Raw genomic sequence first — 14,689 nt, forward strand, 5'->3', positions numbered from 1 at the left:
TGGCGTGGCAAAGGATGGGTTCTGTTATGCTGCAGGAACAGGCAATCTCCACATCTTGATGGCTTACTACAACAACGGTTTACTTCTCATTCTTGCTGTGTATCTATCACAGATTGTGAGGAGAGTTTCTTGTCATCAAGAACAAGTGTGACAGAGGCTGCATCTCGGTACCTGCTTCCATAATCACTTGAGGCGGGGAAAAGAGTTGTGGCAAATCCTTTAAAATGAACACTCGGTGTTCTTTAGCCAAATCAAGTCTCACGGCCTCACCTCATTTCGAGGGGGCAGGGAAGTGCAGTCCTACCATGTGACTGGCGGGGGTTTGGGCATGTTGAACAGCGCTGATGACCACCACAGATAGAGAATGAGAATGCCGTTCACTGAGACGGGAAAATGGGTAGGACCAGGTCTGGGATCTTGCACCCCTCCAATACATCCTCCACCCTGTGGCCGGAATCCTTGTTCTGATACAAAAGTCTCATGTAATTCCTCTGTGCAACTTCTCTTTAGAACCCCCCCGTGTTTCCCACCTGATAACTTCTTAAATGCTAGTGTGGCTGGGGGCCTTTCACGGCTTGCGCTTGCCCGCCTGTCCAGCTCCACCTGCTGGCTTCCCCTCCATCCCACCCACTCCCTCCTCCTTTGTTCTCCAGCAGGACTTGGAGTGCCCAGAACCTGCCAGACTTTCTTAGCCTCCAGGCATTCATGCATGCTTTTTTCTCTGCCTGGAATGCCCTCCTTCATCCTTTGCCGCCTTATCTACCTGGAAAGCTTCTACTCCTTCGAGAAGCCTTTCTAAATTTCTCTAGGCAGACTTCGGAGCACCTTCTTTTATTCCCCTGGTTAACGTCACTCCATTTCTGTTGCAGTCCTAACCTAATTTACTAACACGATGTAGGTGTCTGTTTCCCTTTCCATGTGGCTATAAACTTTTTGTTGGTTTTCTACCTGGCAGCCATTCCCTACCTCCTGCCACAGTACATGGTTTCCCCTTCGAGGATTTCACCCATTCTCAGCCATGGGGTTTTGGGGGATGGGCTCTTATCCCCAGCTATCCCTAAGCTAATCAGCATGTTGGCCACAGTGGCTGGTTCAGGGATGGGCATTTGACGCATTTCAAATGAATGAGAGATTAAGAGTCTCAGGACTGGGAAAGCAGTTACTAGTATGAGGATGTGAGTCTGGAACTGCTGTAGCCACTTTATGACTATAGTGGGTGAACCTGGAGCTGCTGGAAGGCCACTGTGTGAAACATGATGATGAAGCCACCATGAAAGGCTGAGTGGGAGAGGGGGGAAACTGAGTCCTTGGTGACATTGTTTGAACTCGTGGATCAAGCTTTGCTCCAAGCCAGCTCTTTCTCTGAACTTTAAAGTGAGGTGAGCCAATAAATTCTCTGTGTTGTTTAAGCCAGTTGAGTCGGAATTTTGTCTATTCCAATTGAAAGGGTCCTAACTAGTACAGAAATTAGCACCAAGAGGTGAAGTTTCAAGAGGCAGGCCCGAAAAATGGAATTGATTCAACTAAGGAGGTAAGATGAAGGGCAGTAAGAACCTCTACATCTTTCTTTTTTTTCCTAAAGATTAGCACCTGAGCTAACATTTGTTGCCAATCTTTTTTTTTTTTTCCTCCTTCTCCCCAAAGCCCCCCAGTACATGGTTGTATATTCTAGTTGTAGGTCCTTCTGGTTGTGCTGTGTGGGACACCACCTCAGCATGGCCTGATGAGTGGTGCCATGTCCACACCCAGGATCCAAACCAGCAAAACCCTGGGCCTCTGAAGCAGAGTGCACGAACTTAACCACTCAGCCACGAGCCAGCCCCAGAACCTCTACATCTTGGGGTGAGAAACTGGCAATCTAATACAGCTAGTTACACAGTTTCTTATCGTATCTTGGGATGCAGGTCATGTGCCTCCTGTGGCTGCAGCCGTACATTGCTTGGTAGAGAAATTTAGACTATTGGGTTGGGTCAGCTCTTTCCTGTTGCTATTAGTAAGATACTATAAAGAGGTGAGCTTATGTTCAAACCAGCCACCCAAAAACAGAGAAGAAAGAAAATACAGCTTTGCTAAGAGAAGTCCTTTCTGCCTATGGTAAAAAAATGGCTGAGATTCTGGAAACCGGCAGGACTGGAAAACCCTAAATGCTTTGCCCCAAGGAATGTTAGCATAAGCAGAAGTGTAGATGGGGGAATGCATTGCACAAGATAAGACTGGGATATGGATTGAACCTGCTCCCTAGCCCTTTCCTGAGCACCTTCTGGTTTTGACTCCCTCCAAGACAGAGGGAACTGAACCATCAATCCCATTAGAGATGTAAGTGGGATATAGTCTGCAGGCGAGGACCAGACTTGGGTGCCTCCCTAATTGTTCTAAGGTATAGTTCAAGATTAAACATGAGGTTGGGTGTCTGGAAGAACGCTAAGGCCTGTTGCTTGGGGAAAGACATACCCATACCAGACTGGGACCCAAAGACTAGTCTCAGCAAGATCTCTCGTTTCATATACTAGCTCGTAGAATCCATCAGAAGCAAACAGGCTGGAAGCCTACCAAAGGAGTTACAGTGCCCAAGAAACTCTAAGCCCAGATGACAACAGTCAGAGACTTTTCAACTCCCAACGTAATTCTCAGGTCCCCAAATGCAGTGAATGAAACTTCATAGGGATAAAACAGCAATTCTTACACTTTTATGTACATAAAATGTTTATTGAAAGTATAGATTCCGGGCTGGCCCAGTGGCGTAGTGGTTAAGTTCACGCACTCTGCTTTGGAGGCCCAGGGTTCATAGGTTCAGATGCCAGGTGTGGACCTAGCACTGCTCATCAAGCCATGCTGTGGTGGCGTCCTACATACAAAATAGTGGAAGGGTGGCACAGATGTCAGCTCAGCAACAATCTTCCTCAAGCAAAAAGAGGAAGTTTGGCAACAGATGTTAGCGCAGGGCCAATCTTCCTCACACACACACAAAAAGTATATATTCTTGGGCTTCATCCCCAAAGAATATGATTCTTTCTGTTTGGGATTGGGCTCAGGAATCTGCATTATTAGTAAATATCCCTGATGGTTCACATGCAGGTGACTAGGGAAGCCTACTTTGGGAGACATTGCCTTTAGGGAAATTATTAAATTCCTCAAGGACAGGCAGCAGGACTTTGTCCTCACAGTACCTCACCCTGTGTAAGGCACAGAGTGGGAGCTTGGCAGAGACTTGTCTACTAGACCTGAAAAGCACAGATTTCCGGAACCGAGGTGGATTTTGGAAGTATGCAGACTGTGATTCCAGAGACTGATCTGCCCTGAGCCCCTGCCCCCTGCTCCTTGACTCTGCTTGATCCTGCTTTTCACCTGCTGGGGCAGCCTTGTCCAGATGCTGAACTGGCCAGGAATATGCCTGGGGTCCTCTGTCAGTGGCCCTTGTACAGGCAGAGAGCTCTGGACACATCTGTGGGGGTGAAAAGAGAGTGATTACTAGGCTTATCCATGTTTATTCTCTTCCCTCCACCACACCTCAGGACAGGGAGTGTTCTAAGAGTCTGGGTGAAGCACTTTTCTGGCACCTTGGGTGACTCATGTGTCTCAGTTCCACACACCCTCCATCAAAGGCTGCGGAATTGTCAAGGTCAGGATATATAAAACCACATTCTTGGGAGTGCTCTGGACACTGCCAGCTCAGCTCAGGAAGAGGGAAGAGCCCAGAGGACAGCTGTCTGAGTTAGTGCCCACTGTTTATGGCAAGTCTAACAGCACGTACCAGTTATGAGTATGGCTATATTGTTGTTTAGTTCTAGTTGGTGGTGGCCAGGAGACCATAGATTGATCTTTATTTATTCTCCTAAACAGTTAGCTCAGCACTTACTGTATGCTAGACACCAGAAAGCCTGGAAAGATGTGTAGAAACAATGCTACCCTAAATGAGCTCACAGACTAGGAAGCAACAGAGCGGCCCTGCAGAGAGATTCGTGAACAATAATCACACCCACAGGGAGGGTATTATAAGCTCTCTCAGGAAGGACATCCAACTTGGAATGGTGGAGGTGATGGTGGGGAGTAGGGAAATCTTCTGGGAGCAAAGTCCTAGGCTGAATATATAAACTTAGGGAGAAGTCACCCAGGCCAAGTTCTGTTTTTGGCCAGGATGGAATAACAAAGACGGAACTTACCCTCCCACGTGAAGCAATGAAAAAGTTATACAAGATATATGAAGCGATGGTTTTGAACATCAGACAGCACAGGACAGTGATCCTTGAGAGAGGGAAAACAAATAAGATGAGTCCTGTGATTGCTCCAGGCTACTGCCTTGAGAGAGTTTCCAGGAGGAACCCAGATAGAGTCCAACAGTCTCTGTGAGTTGATGAGATGGACCAGGAGTCCATGGAGGCCAAAGCAGCTGGAGTTTTCAGGGCAGAGCACCAGAGAGAAGCAAGATATAGAGAGAGGAAGGAGGAAAAAGAAGTAAAGAGAGAGAGATATCCAGAAATCTGCAGAGGGTCCTTTTGAGTCTTTAGCGGAGTACTGGTCAGCATGTGTGTGAGGAAACTACCTGAGTCCATGGAAACCACCCAAAAGAGGCAAAGGAAACAATCCCTGGAGCTCACACAGCTAAAGAATAGTTTACGGTCCCCCTGCCAGAGTGGAAAACCTCATCCATCACAAGGCATCAGATAGAGTACTCAGAAGTTATCTCAGCAGTGTGGCAAAATAGCTACAGAATAATGGCTATTCTGGTCCCAACTAACAAAATTTAAAAGCAAGCCTCCAAAGAATCAAACTGTTTCCAAGTAACTTAACTGTGTCCCAGAACAAAGCTCAAGAGTATTTATAGGAATAAAAAAGTTGAGCACCCAACAAGGTAAAATTCACAACGTCTGCCATCCAGTCCAAAATTACCAGGCATGCAAATAATCAGGAAAATATGACCCATAACAAGGAGAAGAACTCAATCAATAGAAGCAGACCCAGAAAGGACACAGATGTTAGAACAAGAACATTAGTATACAAAGACATTAAAGCAATAATATGCTCAAGAAAGTAAAAGAAAGATTAAGCATGTTAAGTAAAGGCATGGAAGATATACAAAAAATCCAAATAACACTTCTGGGGATGAAAAATATAATGTGAAATGAAAAATACACTGGATGGGATTAACATCAGATTAGACACTGAGGAAGAAGAAATGAGTGAACTTGAAGATTTAGTGATAACGACTATCCAAAATGAAACACAGAGAAAAATACTGAGAAAAGAAAAAGAGAACGGAGCATCAGTGATCTGTGAGCAAACTTCTGGGGGCCTAATATATGTGTAAGTGCAGTCCCAGAAAAAGGGGGAGGGCAGAAAATATATTTGAAGTAATGGCCAAATATCTTCCAAATTTGATGGAAACTATCAGCCCACAGATCCAAGAAGCTCAATGAACTCATAGCACAAGACACTGAAGAACTACACCAAGATACATCATAATCAAATTGCTTGAAACCAGTGCTAAACAGAATATCTTAAAAGCAGCCAGAGAAAAAGAGAGACTTTATGTAGAAAGGAACAAAGATAAAAGTGACAGCAGATTTCTTATTGAAAACAAGGAAGCCAGAAGATGGAGCAACATCTTGAAAGTAACGAAAGAAAAAATTGTCACCCTAGAATTCTATACCCAACAAAAATATCTTTCAAAAACTAAGGTGAAATGAAAACATTTTCAGACAAAGTGTGAAAGAATTCATTACCAGCAGACTTTTACTATAAGAAATGTTGACAGAAGTCCTTCAAGTGGAAGGAAAACTATACTAGATAGAAGTCTGGGTCTGTACAAGGCAATTAAGAGCACTAGAAATGAAGTGTCCCATCTAATAAATGAAGAAGGAATGATATAATTAGAATATCACAATTTTGAAACCCCTAATGAATTAATGGACCTAGGCAATGATCAACAATGGCTGACGATGTGACAGAAAAAGAAACAAACATCATATACGTTGATGGGGGCACACTTCACCGCCTATGTGAAGTAATCTTGTCAAAAAACGGAAGCAATAAAAGATAATAATAATCGAACCTGAATCTGGCCTCTGGATCTAACTACTAATTTACAGCATATATGACAGACAGACAAACATGTTAAATGACACCACTGTGTTTTGATTTAAAAAAATCCAGACTTGGGAAATTCTGTAGATAAATAACCAGATTTTTTTTTCATTAAAAATATTGCAAGGAAAGAGAAAGAGAGAATGGAGAGATTGACACGTCCGTGGAGGGGGAGCTGCAAACCGTAGGAGCCGTGAGAGACAAACCAGTCAATCACAACATGTGGGTCTTGTTTGGATTCTTAATTCAAACTAACAATGGAAAAAATGAAAAGACGTGCAGGGAAATGTGAACATTGACAGGTGTACTAAAGAATTGTCAGGGAGAATAAAGTTACTGTGGCCAAGAGAGGAGGAAGATCGGGGTGGGGTGGGGTGGGGTGGGACAGCACGGAGGGGAGCCCTCTTCGAGGGGGTGGGGGCTTGGCAGTTACGGGAGGAAAGGCTCCTGCTGCAGAAGTGTCCTCTTACTTTTCCCTCTGGGCTACGGCTGGCTGTGGGGCTCCGGTTCTGAGGAAGGAAAATGCAGAACGTTGACATGGAGACTATTTCTGGGGACCTCCTCTGGCCTCCCTGGTGCAGGGGCCACCTGGGGGATGAAGTCTCGTTCAGGGCTTTCAAGGTCACTCTCAGCAACAGGGGACAAGGACCTGGTGGCTTGGGTGAGACAGAGGTTTGAGCACTTTAACTTCATCCCAGCTCTGCCCTGGGGGTAGAAGACCAGGAAGGAGGAGAGACCGAGCCTGAAGAAGAGGAAGGAGAGGCAAGGAGAGCCGAAGAGAAGAGGGGAGGAGGAAGAGAACTAAGCTCAGGCGCTTAAAGGACCCATTGACTGTGGCCTCTGACCCTGAGGTAGAAGGCTCCCCCTGCCCCCGTGCCCCCTGCAGGTCAGTTCAGAGGCGAAGCTGCATGTCAGGAGGGGTAAAGAGGAGGATCCGGCCATGGAGATGAGGGTGTTTGCTCAGGGTCAACAAGCAAGCCGAGTTGATGAAATGGTGCAGGACAGCCAGGGGCCCTGACCTTGCTTTATCTGTGACCACTCAGGGCCAGAATGTACGTCAGGGCGCCTTGTCCTCTGGTTTCTTGCTGCACCCAGTGCCCAGTGAGAAGTCACGAGCAGCTTATTAGCTAACATAACCAAGTGTTCGCCATGCCAGGCTCTAGGCTAGCACTGTATGTGCCGGCTCATTTCATTTTCTCAACAACCGTTTGAGGAAGGTACTGTTGTTAAACCCATCTAATAGAGGAAGTAACTGAGCCCAGAGAGGTTAAGTAACTTACTTAAGGTCACACAGATACTCAGTAGCCTAGCTGTAACTGAACCCAGAAAAAGTCTATTTCCACAGCTTGTGTTCTTCACAACTACCCCCAACAGCAGTGGTGACCTGGGTCCAGCTGAGACCTCTGCCCACTCCCCAGACAGAGCTTTGCAAAGGCTCCTCCTTTCCCCCCAGAGCAGCTGAGGCCCAGGGCTGGAGCTGAGGCTTCCCAGAGCTCTGGAAGAGACCTTGGAGCCACCCTGGAAAAGCCACCCTGAGCATGCAAGGCTGTCGGGGGCCCCAGGGCTGGGGAAGGGTTTGCCAAAAACAACAGTGTGCCTGCCCTGCCCTCAGCTGTTCTCAGCTGCGCAGAGTGCAGCCTGGACTCGAGGCTGTGGGTCCACGACTCTTATCAGCTGAGGGAGGGAGAGGGGGAGAAGGAGACAGAGAGGGAGCCCGAGAGGGAGACAGAGAGAGAGAGAGAGACAGAGAGAGAGAGAGACAGAGAGAGAGAGAGAGAGATGGAGGGAGACAGAGAGAACTCCCATCGTGAGCATTCCAGTCCCAGGATGCCGTGAGAGAGCCATGGGGAGGGGTGTCTGAGGCCGAACTCAGCAGGAGCGTGTGCGTGCATGCAGTGTGTGTGTGTGTGTGTGTGTGTGTGTGTGTGTGTGTGAAGCCCAGCCCAGCTCTCTGTGGGCCGCTGGGTCCCCTCCCCAGGTTCTGGCAGAACACCCTTGAACAACTTAGCCTGAAATAGCGTAAGAACTTCTTTCCCATTTTTTCCAGGCTTTTGGATGAAATTATATTTTACAAATGACTCATTATTATATTTATAGCTTCTCTCCAAATGATTCCAATCGTGGTTTGTCGCCTCCCTGTCTCTCAGTCCCCCCAGCTCGACAGGAAGAACCACTGCTGACTGCCCGGTCAGGTGTGGCTGCCTGAGGGGAGGGCTGGCACCTGAGCCTGACGGGCCCCGGCTCTGGGTCCTGGGTGGCCGGGCCTCCAGTGTGTCGTTGGGGCAGCGGGGTCTCCAGCCTATCGCCGGTGCAGCAGCTGCTCTGGAGGGAGCACCTGCGTGTGTGTGTGTGTGTGTGTGTGTGTGTGTGTGGAAGGAGCACGGAGAGGGGCGGCACAGGGAGGCCTGTTCTGGGGAGGCTGTGACAGAGGGCGCCTTTGTGAGGGCCCGGAGGGGACAATCCCCCCATCGCCCACCCGGCCTCTGTGAGTGGAGGGTGACTGGTGGAGGAGGTGGCACTCGGACATTGCAGGCTGTGTGGACATCTGGCTCGTGACTCTTCTCCCTTCTTGTGAGGAACCACACGGTTCCTTCAGGCACGTGGGGTCTGGAGCTGCCGCCCTCTGGGGAGCTCCCAGCCCTGCCCCCGAGCTCCCCGGCAGGTGTGGTCAGGTGAGCGGGACAGCCGCTTGCTCCTGAACAGGCCGCTGTGGAGGGGAAGCCAGCATGAGGCCCCATCTGCGGGAGCAGTTTCTTGTTCCAGGTGCCCACGGGATCAAAGTCCCCTTGGTCGGCCTTGCCTGCGTACTAAGCAAAGTTAGAAGCCCACAGAATGGGAAAGAAGGACATTTGGGAACTCCTAGTGACATTCTCAGAGCCTCACAACAACCCTCTTCCCCTTGGGGTCCTTGGGCCTCCGGTGTGGTGCCCTGCAGACGCGTCTGGCTGGCTGTGGCGTGGGCTCTGGGGCTGCAGCGTGCACAGGCCACCGGGAGGCCCAGAGGAGGGAAGGGAGACAGGCCACCTGAAGGGAGCCGGCTTCTTGGGAAATCTCTGCATGCCCCTTCCTGTGCCCTGAGGGGAGATTCGGCTCCTGTATGTCACCGATTCTGCAGCCCAGCAGAGGTGGGTGGCTGAGCCAGAGGCTGCGCCTGATGAGGCTGAGAGCCTGAAGCTGTCCGTGGTCCAAGCCTGGGGAGCCTGGGGCCCTGGTTGTGTCCCCGGATCGCCTGCCCGGGTCCCTTCGGGTCTGCTTCCATTTCCCTTCTTGGCACTGCCTGAGTGAGTGGGAAGGGACCTCGGGAGGAGGCGGTGTGGGAATGGGTGTGGATGAGCATAACGTAATTATTGGTGAAATCAGTATGAAGCCTTAACCAGATGACTTCCATCTGGGCTAAGCCGGTCTGGTGAGGGCTGTGGGACGGTCCGAGGTGTGGCTGGGGCCGGAGACTTGGAGTCCTGGGACCTCTCCCTTTCAGCTGTTCCATGGAGGTGGGGAGGGGCTGTTGACATGTCTCCCCTCAAAGGGAAGGGAGGCTGAGAAGAAGGACCAGAAAGGGTCGTAGTGAGGTAGTGTGGCCAAAGGGAGGAGGGGAAGAGCCAGGTGGACTTACCTGGGCCATGAGTGACCTGAACTTCCTTCCTAGGCCAGAGGGAAAGAGGGATTGTCACTGGAGAGAAGTGCTGCCTCTGATGTCCTGGGGAGCCAGAGCTGGGGCTGGCCACCTTCTCACAGCGGCGGAACCGGCTGCTGGTCAGACTGAGGGGCAGCCAACACAGCCAGCTGAAGCCACCTTTGGACCACCTTCATTTTGGGGTTTGTGGTTTTGTAGCCACCCTGTGTGTGCTGGCACCTTTTCACCAGTCTTTCCACAGTCGTGTCAGTGTGGTAGAGTGCTTTGAACGTTACTGGATGGTGCCATTTTGGAATTTGTGCTCACAGGATACAACTCTTCTCTCTGGCCCCTCCCATCCTTCCTTCCCCAACTATGTGCCTGCTTGGAACCCCATCACCAAGGCAGTGGGATGCGCATCCTGTGGGCAAAGCTGTATCCTGGCTCTGAGTAAAAGCTAATCACTGAGAAAATAAGTGTCTCAGTGAAATGGGGTTTTCGTGGCAGAGACCAGACTGTGAAGGTCATTGCTTCACCCCACCTTGGGTGGGGATGATGACTGAAGATAAAAATATTATTTTTAGGTTGTATTTACTGAGCTATTTGCTGTCTACCTCCTTATTTTCAGGTAGCAAGTCCTTCCTATGTTTGCGATGTTTTTAGTTTGACAAAGTGAAATAAGACATGACGACACCAGCTTGCACACACTTCTCAGTGTGTTCACATCCATTATCTCACTCAAGGCTGGCTATTATCTTCTCCTTTTTCTTTAAAAGGATATCGAGATAGAGAGATTAAATAACTTGCCCAAGAGCGCACAGCTAGTTAAGCACTGAAGTAGGTTCAGGACCAAGGTCTGAAGGCTCCTGATCCAGTGGCAACTCCTCTGTGGTTCTCGTTTTCCATCAATTTGAAAAGGGAGCATATGCCTACAGCAATATGGGCACAGTCGGCAGAGAGATGGCTGACCACCGAGTCTGAGAGCAGGCGAGGATGCTCTTCTTAGCTTGGGGACTCTGTGACAGGTGTTCACAGAGCTGCTGGGGCTCAAGGTGGCAGAGGAAAAAGCCCCCATTTGTTGAATTAACTGCAAGTCTGTCTTGGGGTCAGTGAATGTTGCTGACATTATTTTTTCATTGTGGTAAAATATACACAACATAAAATTTACTGTTTTAACCATTTTTAAGTGTACAGTTCCATGGCATTGAGTACATCCCCATTCTTGTGCAACCATTATCACCCATCTTCAAAAACCTTTTCATCTGTCCACACTGAAACTCGGTACCCAATAAACGCAAACTCCCCATTCTCCCCTCTCCCAGCCCCTGGAAACCACCGGTCCACTTTCTGTGTCTAGGAATCTGACTACTCTTGGTGCTTCTGTTAAGTGGAATCATACAGAATTTGTCCTTTTGTCTGTCTTATGCTGACATGTTTAATCAGATCATCATTTTCAACTACAACAGGGATGCTGATTAGCATTTCTCCATGCTCATAGAGGAGTAAAATAAATAAATAACAGGAGCAATTTGGGGTGGATTTCTTGACTGTCAGGGTACCAGATGTAGCGGGGTGGGGTGTAAGGGGATGATAGGAAGAGAGTGTTACATAGAAACAAAATTCTGTGCCTTATCATTCCAGGGGTGGGGGCATCCCTCTGTTTGGAGGATTATGCTGTGATGAAACTGATGGAGAAGGCGTGCTGGTGAACACTGGAAGCCTCTGGGTATGCTGAAGGCAGGACAGATTGTTCTGCAAGAGAAATTCACGGGAACTTGGAGTTTGGATAGAAGGGTCTTGGGGAGAAGAGAGAGAGGCTGGAGAAGATAAGATAAGGTGGGATTTAGGAAATAGTGGGACATTTCCGAGGTGGGGAACGGCTAATGAATTTTTAGGAGCGTAACGTCTATTACTATTAGGAGATTCTAATGGGCTCGCTGTGTTTCTCCTCCCTTCCCCCAAATTTGCATGAAGGTCTTCTGCTGTGCCCACTAGCCTTGTGTGAGCCGGAGGGGGCACTGTGGGGACAGAGCGGAGCCAAGGGTGGGGGTCTGGGAGAGGACTGCAGCCTCAGGAGGTGAGGTACAGATGGAGGTGGGAGGTGGAAAAGCAGGAAATCAGAGCTGGAGGTCCCCAGAGGAAGCAGAAGCCTGCTGGGAATCCTGGGCACAGAGATGGTGGTGGGGGCAAGAGGTGAAAGGGACTGTGAGATTGGGGGGCCAAAATGATGGGGTCTCCACAGTTGGTGGAATGGGGCTCGAGTCATCTTGAATATTAGGGGCAGGCATTCCAGGTAGACAGCCTGGAGGAAGGAGTGGATGTGGATCTCCTCTTCTTGGAGACCAAATGGCAAAATCTAGACAGGGCACAGCCTGGTTAACTTGGGATGCAGAGGCTCTCTGAGGTTCCCTCAGTTCAGCTGACTGCCTTCAGGATTTCCATATTCACAAGGAAGAGTACTGTGGAGATGGAGACGGAGCTAGAACCAAAGCCAAGCCCAGAACATGTCTTGAGCTTTCAAAACAACATTCTCTTTAAAATTGTCTGAAAGCAGAGATCTGGGGCTGTGACTGACTCTGAGGGAGAGAGAGGCTTTTTGGACCCCCAGACATAGCAGGAGCCCAATGAGAAGGCCCACCTGCTCCTGCCCAGACACCCCGGAGGAGCCTGGCATGGAAAGTGAGCTTCGTGTTGCTGGGAACGCTTGGAGAGTCCCTGACCAGGTCCCTGGCTGAGTGTGGGCTGGGGATGGAGCCCTGCCCGGAATTGCTGATGCATCCTGAGATCTCGGGACCAGCCTGCATGGTGGCCGTGAGGCCGACCGAGGACATTTCCCTCTGGCCCTCTCCAGCCTTGGCCTAGAGAACCAAGGCTCAGGGCTTGTCTGGCTGGACCCCATTTTTTTTTTTTTTTTTAGGAAGATTAGCCCTGAGCTAACTGCTGCCAATCCTCCTCTTTTTGCTGAGGAAGCCTGGCCCTGAGCTAACATCCATGCCCATCTTCCTCTACTTTATATGTGGGACGCCTGCCACAGCATGGCTTGCCAAGTGGTGCCATGTCTGCACCTGGGATCCGAACTGGCGAACCCTGGGCCACCAAAGCAGAACGTGTACACTTAACTGCTGCACCACCGGGCCGGCCCCGTGGACCCCATTTTTGTCCCAGCTGAGTATCCCTTTGTCAGTTGGGTCCTGGGGAAAAGGGCCTGGCTTGGCTCACACTCGAGGAGGTTTGCCAAATGTGTTAGTTGCCACGAACAGCTTATAAACTTGAGGGGTTCAGGATGCCGCGGGGCCTGAGCTGGCCTGAGGATGTGCTGTTTAGAAGTTCTAGAAGTTCCCTGCCAGTTGGGAGGGAGGAATGTCGCTGCAGAATCCGAGCCGAGCCTGTCCTGGGGCCAGGCCAGCTTTCCCTCTGGCGGGCCCCTCTGCTCGGGGGAGCTGTGTGTTCCCTTCTACTCAGCAGCTTGGGCAAGACCAGAGGCCCTTTCAGGGAGAGGAGGGGGAGGGAAACAGCCCTGAAAACCCTGCAGGGAAAGCCTCATTCTCAGCTTCAGCTGCAGACCCCGGCCCGCCCGGCCACAGCACCAATGCATTTTCTGCTCTGTTATGAGAATGTGGCGCTTTCTAAAAGGTGGTTTGGCAGAACTAGAGAGCCTCAGAGCTTTGGAGCTAGGAGGATCCTCAAGACCAGCAAGGACAGCCCCCTCATTTTGCTAGAAGGCTAATGTGAAACAGAATGGAATTTGGCAGGGGCCAGGGTGCCTTTTTTCTTCAGAAGGCTGTTTCCTGAAAGAGACAGTGTCCGAGATGGGCCGATTTCATTCACTCATTGCACTCCTTGGTGCATTTTTAAAAACCCTCAGAGGTCCAGATCTGGTTTCTTTGAAAGTAACGGAGTTTGCGGCTTCCAGAGTGTTTTTAGTTTGGAGCCATAATTTGCTTGTTCATTTAAAGTGTTTGTTCACCACAGGCCTATTGCTGGGTCCCCCTTTGCACAGTATCAGGCTGTGCTTGTGAATGGCCAAGGGAAGCCAGAAGCAGAACACAGGAGAAGACCGGAACAAGGCAGGGGCTGCTGTGGTCTCAGGGGGTCGGAGGTGGAGGCTGACGGGCCTGTGGTTAAGGGTGGACGGCTGAGCACCCTCAGTGCAGAGCCTTACAGAAGAGACCTTGCAGGGGCAGCTGTGTGGGGCTGTGGGGCTCAGGCCCCCTGCGGAAGTGGACGAGACCCCTCAGGAAGATGGCAGCCAGATTCACCAGGGAGGGCTCTAAGATGGGCAGGCCCTGGCACGGGACGCTTAGGAAAGAGGCGACCTGGATGGGGGCAGCCAGGCATATCAGGAAGCCAGCAAAGAAAGGGAGAAAGCCAGTGGCACAGAGGGAAGTGGGGCCTGAGATAAATTATAAACTTTGGGAGGGGCCCAGGAGGCTGCCAACTTTGATCTCATCTTCTGGACAGGCCTTTGGGTTACTGCTTAGACCCACCACCCAACCACCAGAGAGTTACCGCCTTCTGAGAGGGGAGGTCCTGGCAGACACGTGAGGCCGATGCAGCAGCAGGTGGGGGCAGCACATGCTGGACGTGGGCCGGGATGCTGGTGGAGGAGAGGAAGGTCTCCTGTCCTGGGAGGCAGAGTCGGGGAGCAGAAAGTTAGGGCTCTGGGCAGGGGCCCCTCAGACCCCCGTGCCCAGCTCTGGGCCAGGCACACATAAGGAGCTCGCTAATTAACTGAATGAAGCTGGTATCTGTCTGAAAGCATGGAGTGCTCTTCTGTTGAATCCCTATGTTAACTTATATTTTTATTCTTCAGGATAAGAGTAGTTGATTCAAGATCAGAGTAGTTGACACTACTTGCCTAACTTCAGCTTCCCCCTTCAGGAAGGATCTTCTTACAGTTGGTGTGACAGAGGGCATTGAGGCACTGTTCTGGAAGCAATCTCAGCATGAAGACCCTCCATCTGGGGGGAGCGAGGACCGGAGGAGGGCCAGAAT

At 50.2% G+C, this 14,689-nt stretch overlaps 2 long non-coding RNA genes across 2 annotated transcripts in view; both read left to right on the forward strand.

Moving 5' to 3' along the window:
- The window catches only part of LOC103553635 (uncharacterized), a 46,858-nt gene that overhangs the window by 27,793 nt on the left and 4,376 nt on the right, over positions 1 to 14,689 (forward strand). The gene's annotated exons all lie outside the window — the stretch shown is intronic.
- Positions 8,888 to 11,222, forward strand: LOC139083636 (uncharacterized). The gene is made up of 2 exons (XR_011540514.1): positions 8,888 to 9,362; positions 9,728 to 11,222. It is a non-coding gene; the product is annotated as an uncharacterized lncRNA (long non-coding RNA).

This window comes from Equus przewalskii, chromosome 5 (assembly GCF_037783145.1).
Source record: "Equus przewalskii isolate Varuska chromosome 5, EquPr2, whole genome shotgun sequence".
NCBI classification, from domain to species: Eukaryota; Metazoa; Chordata; class Mammalia; order Perissodactyla; family Equidae; genus Equus; species Equus przewalskii.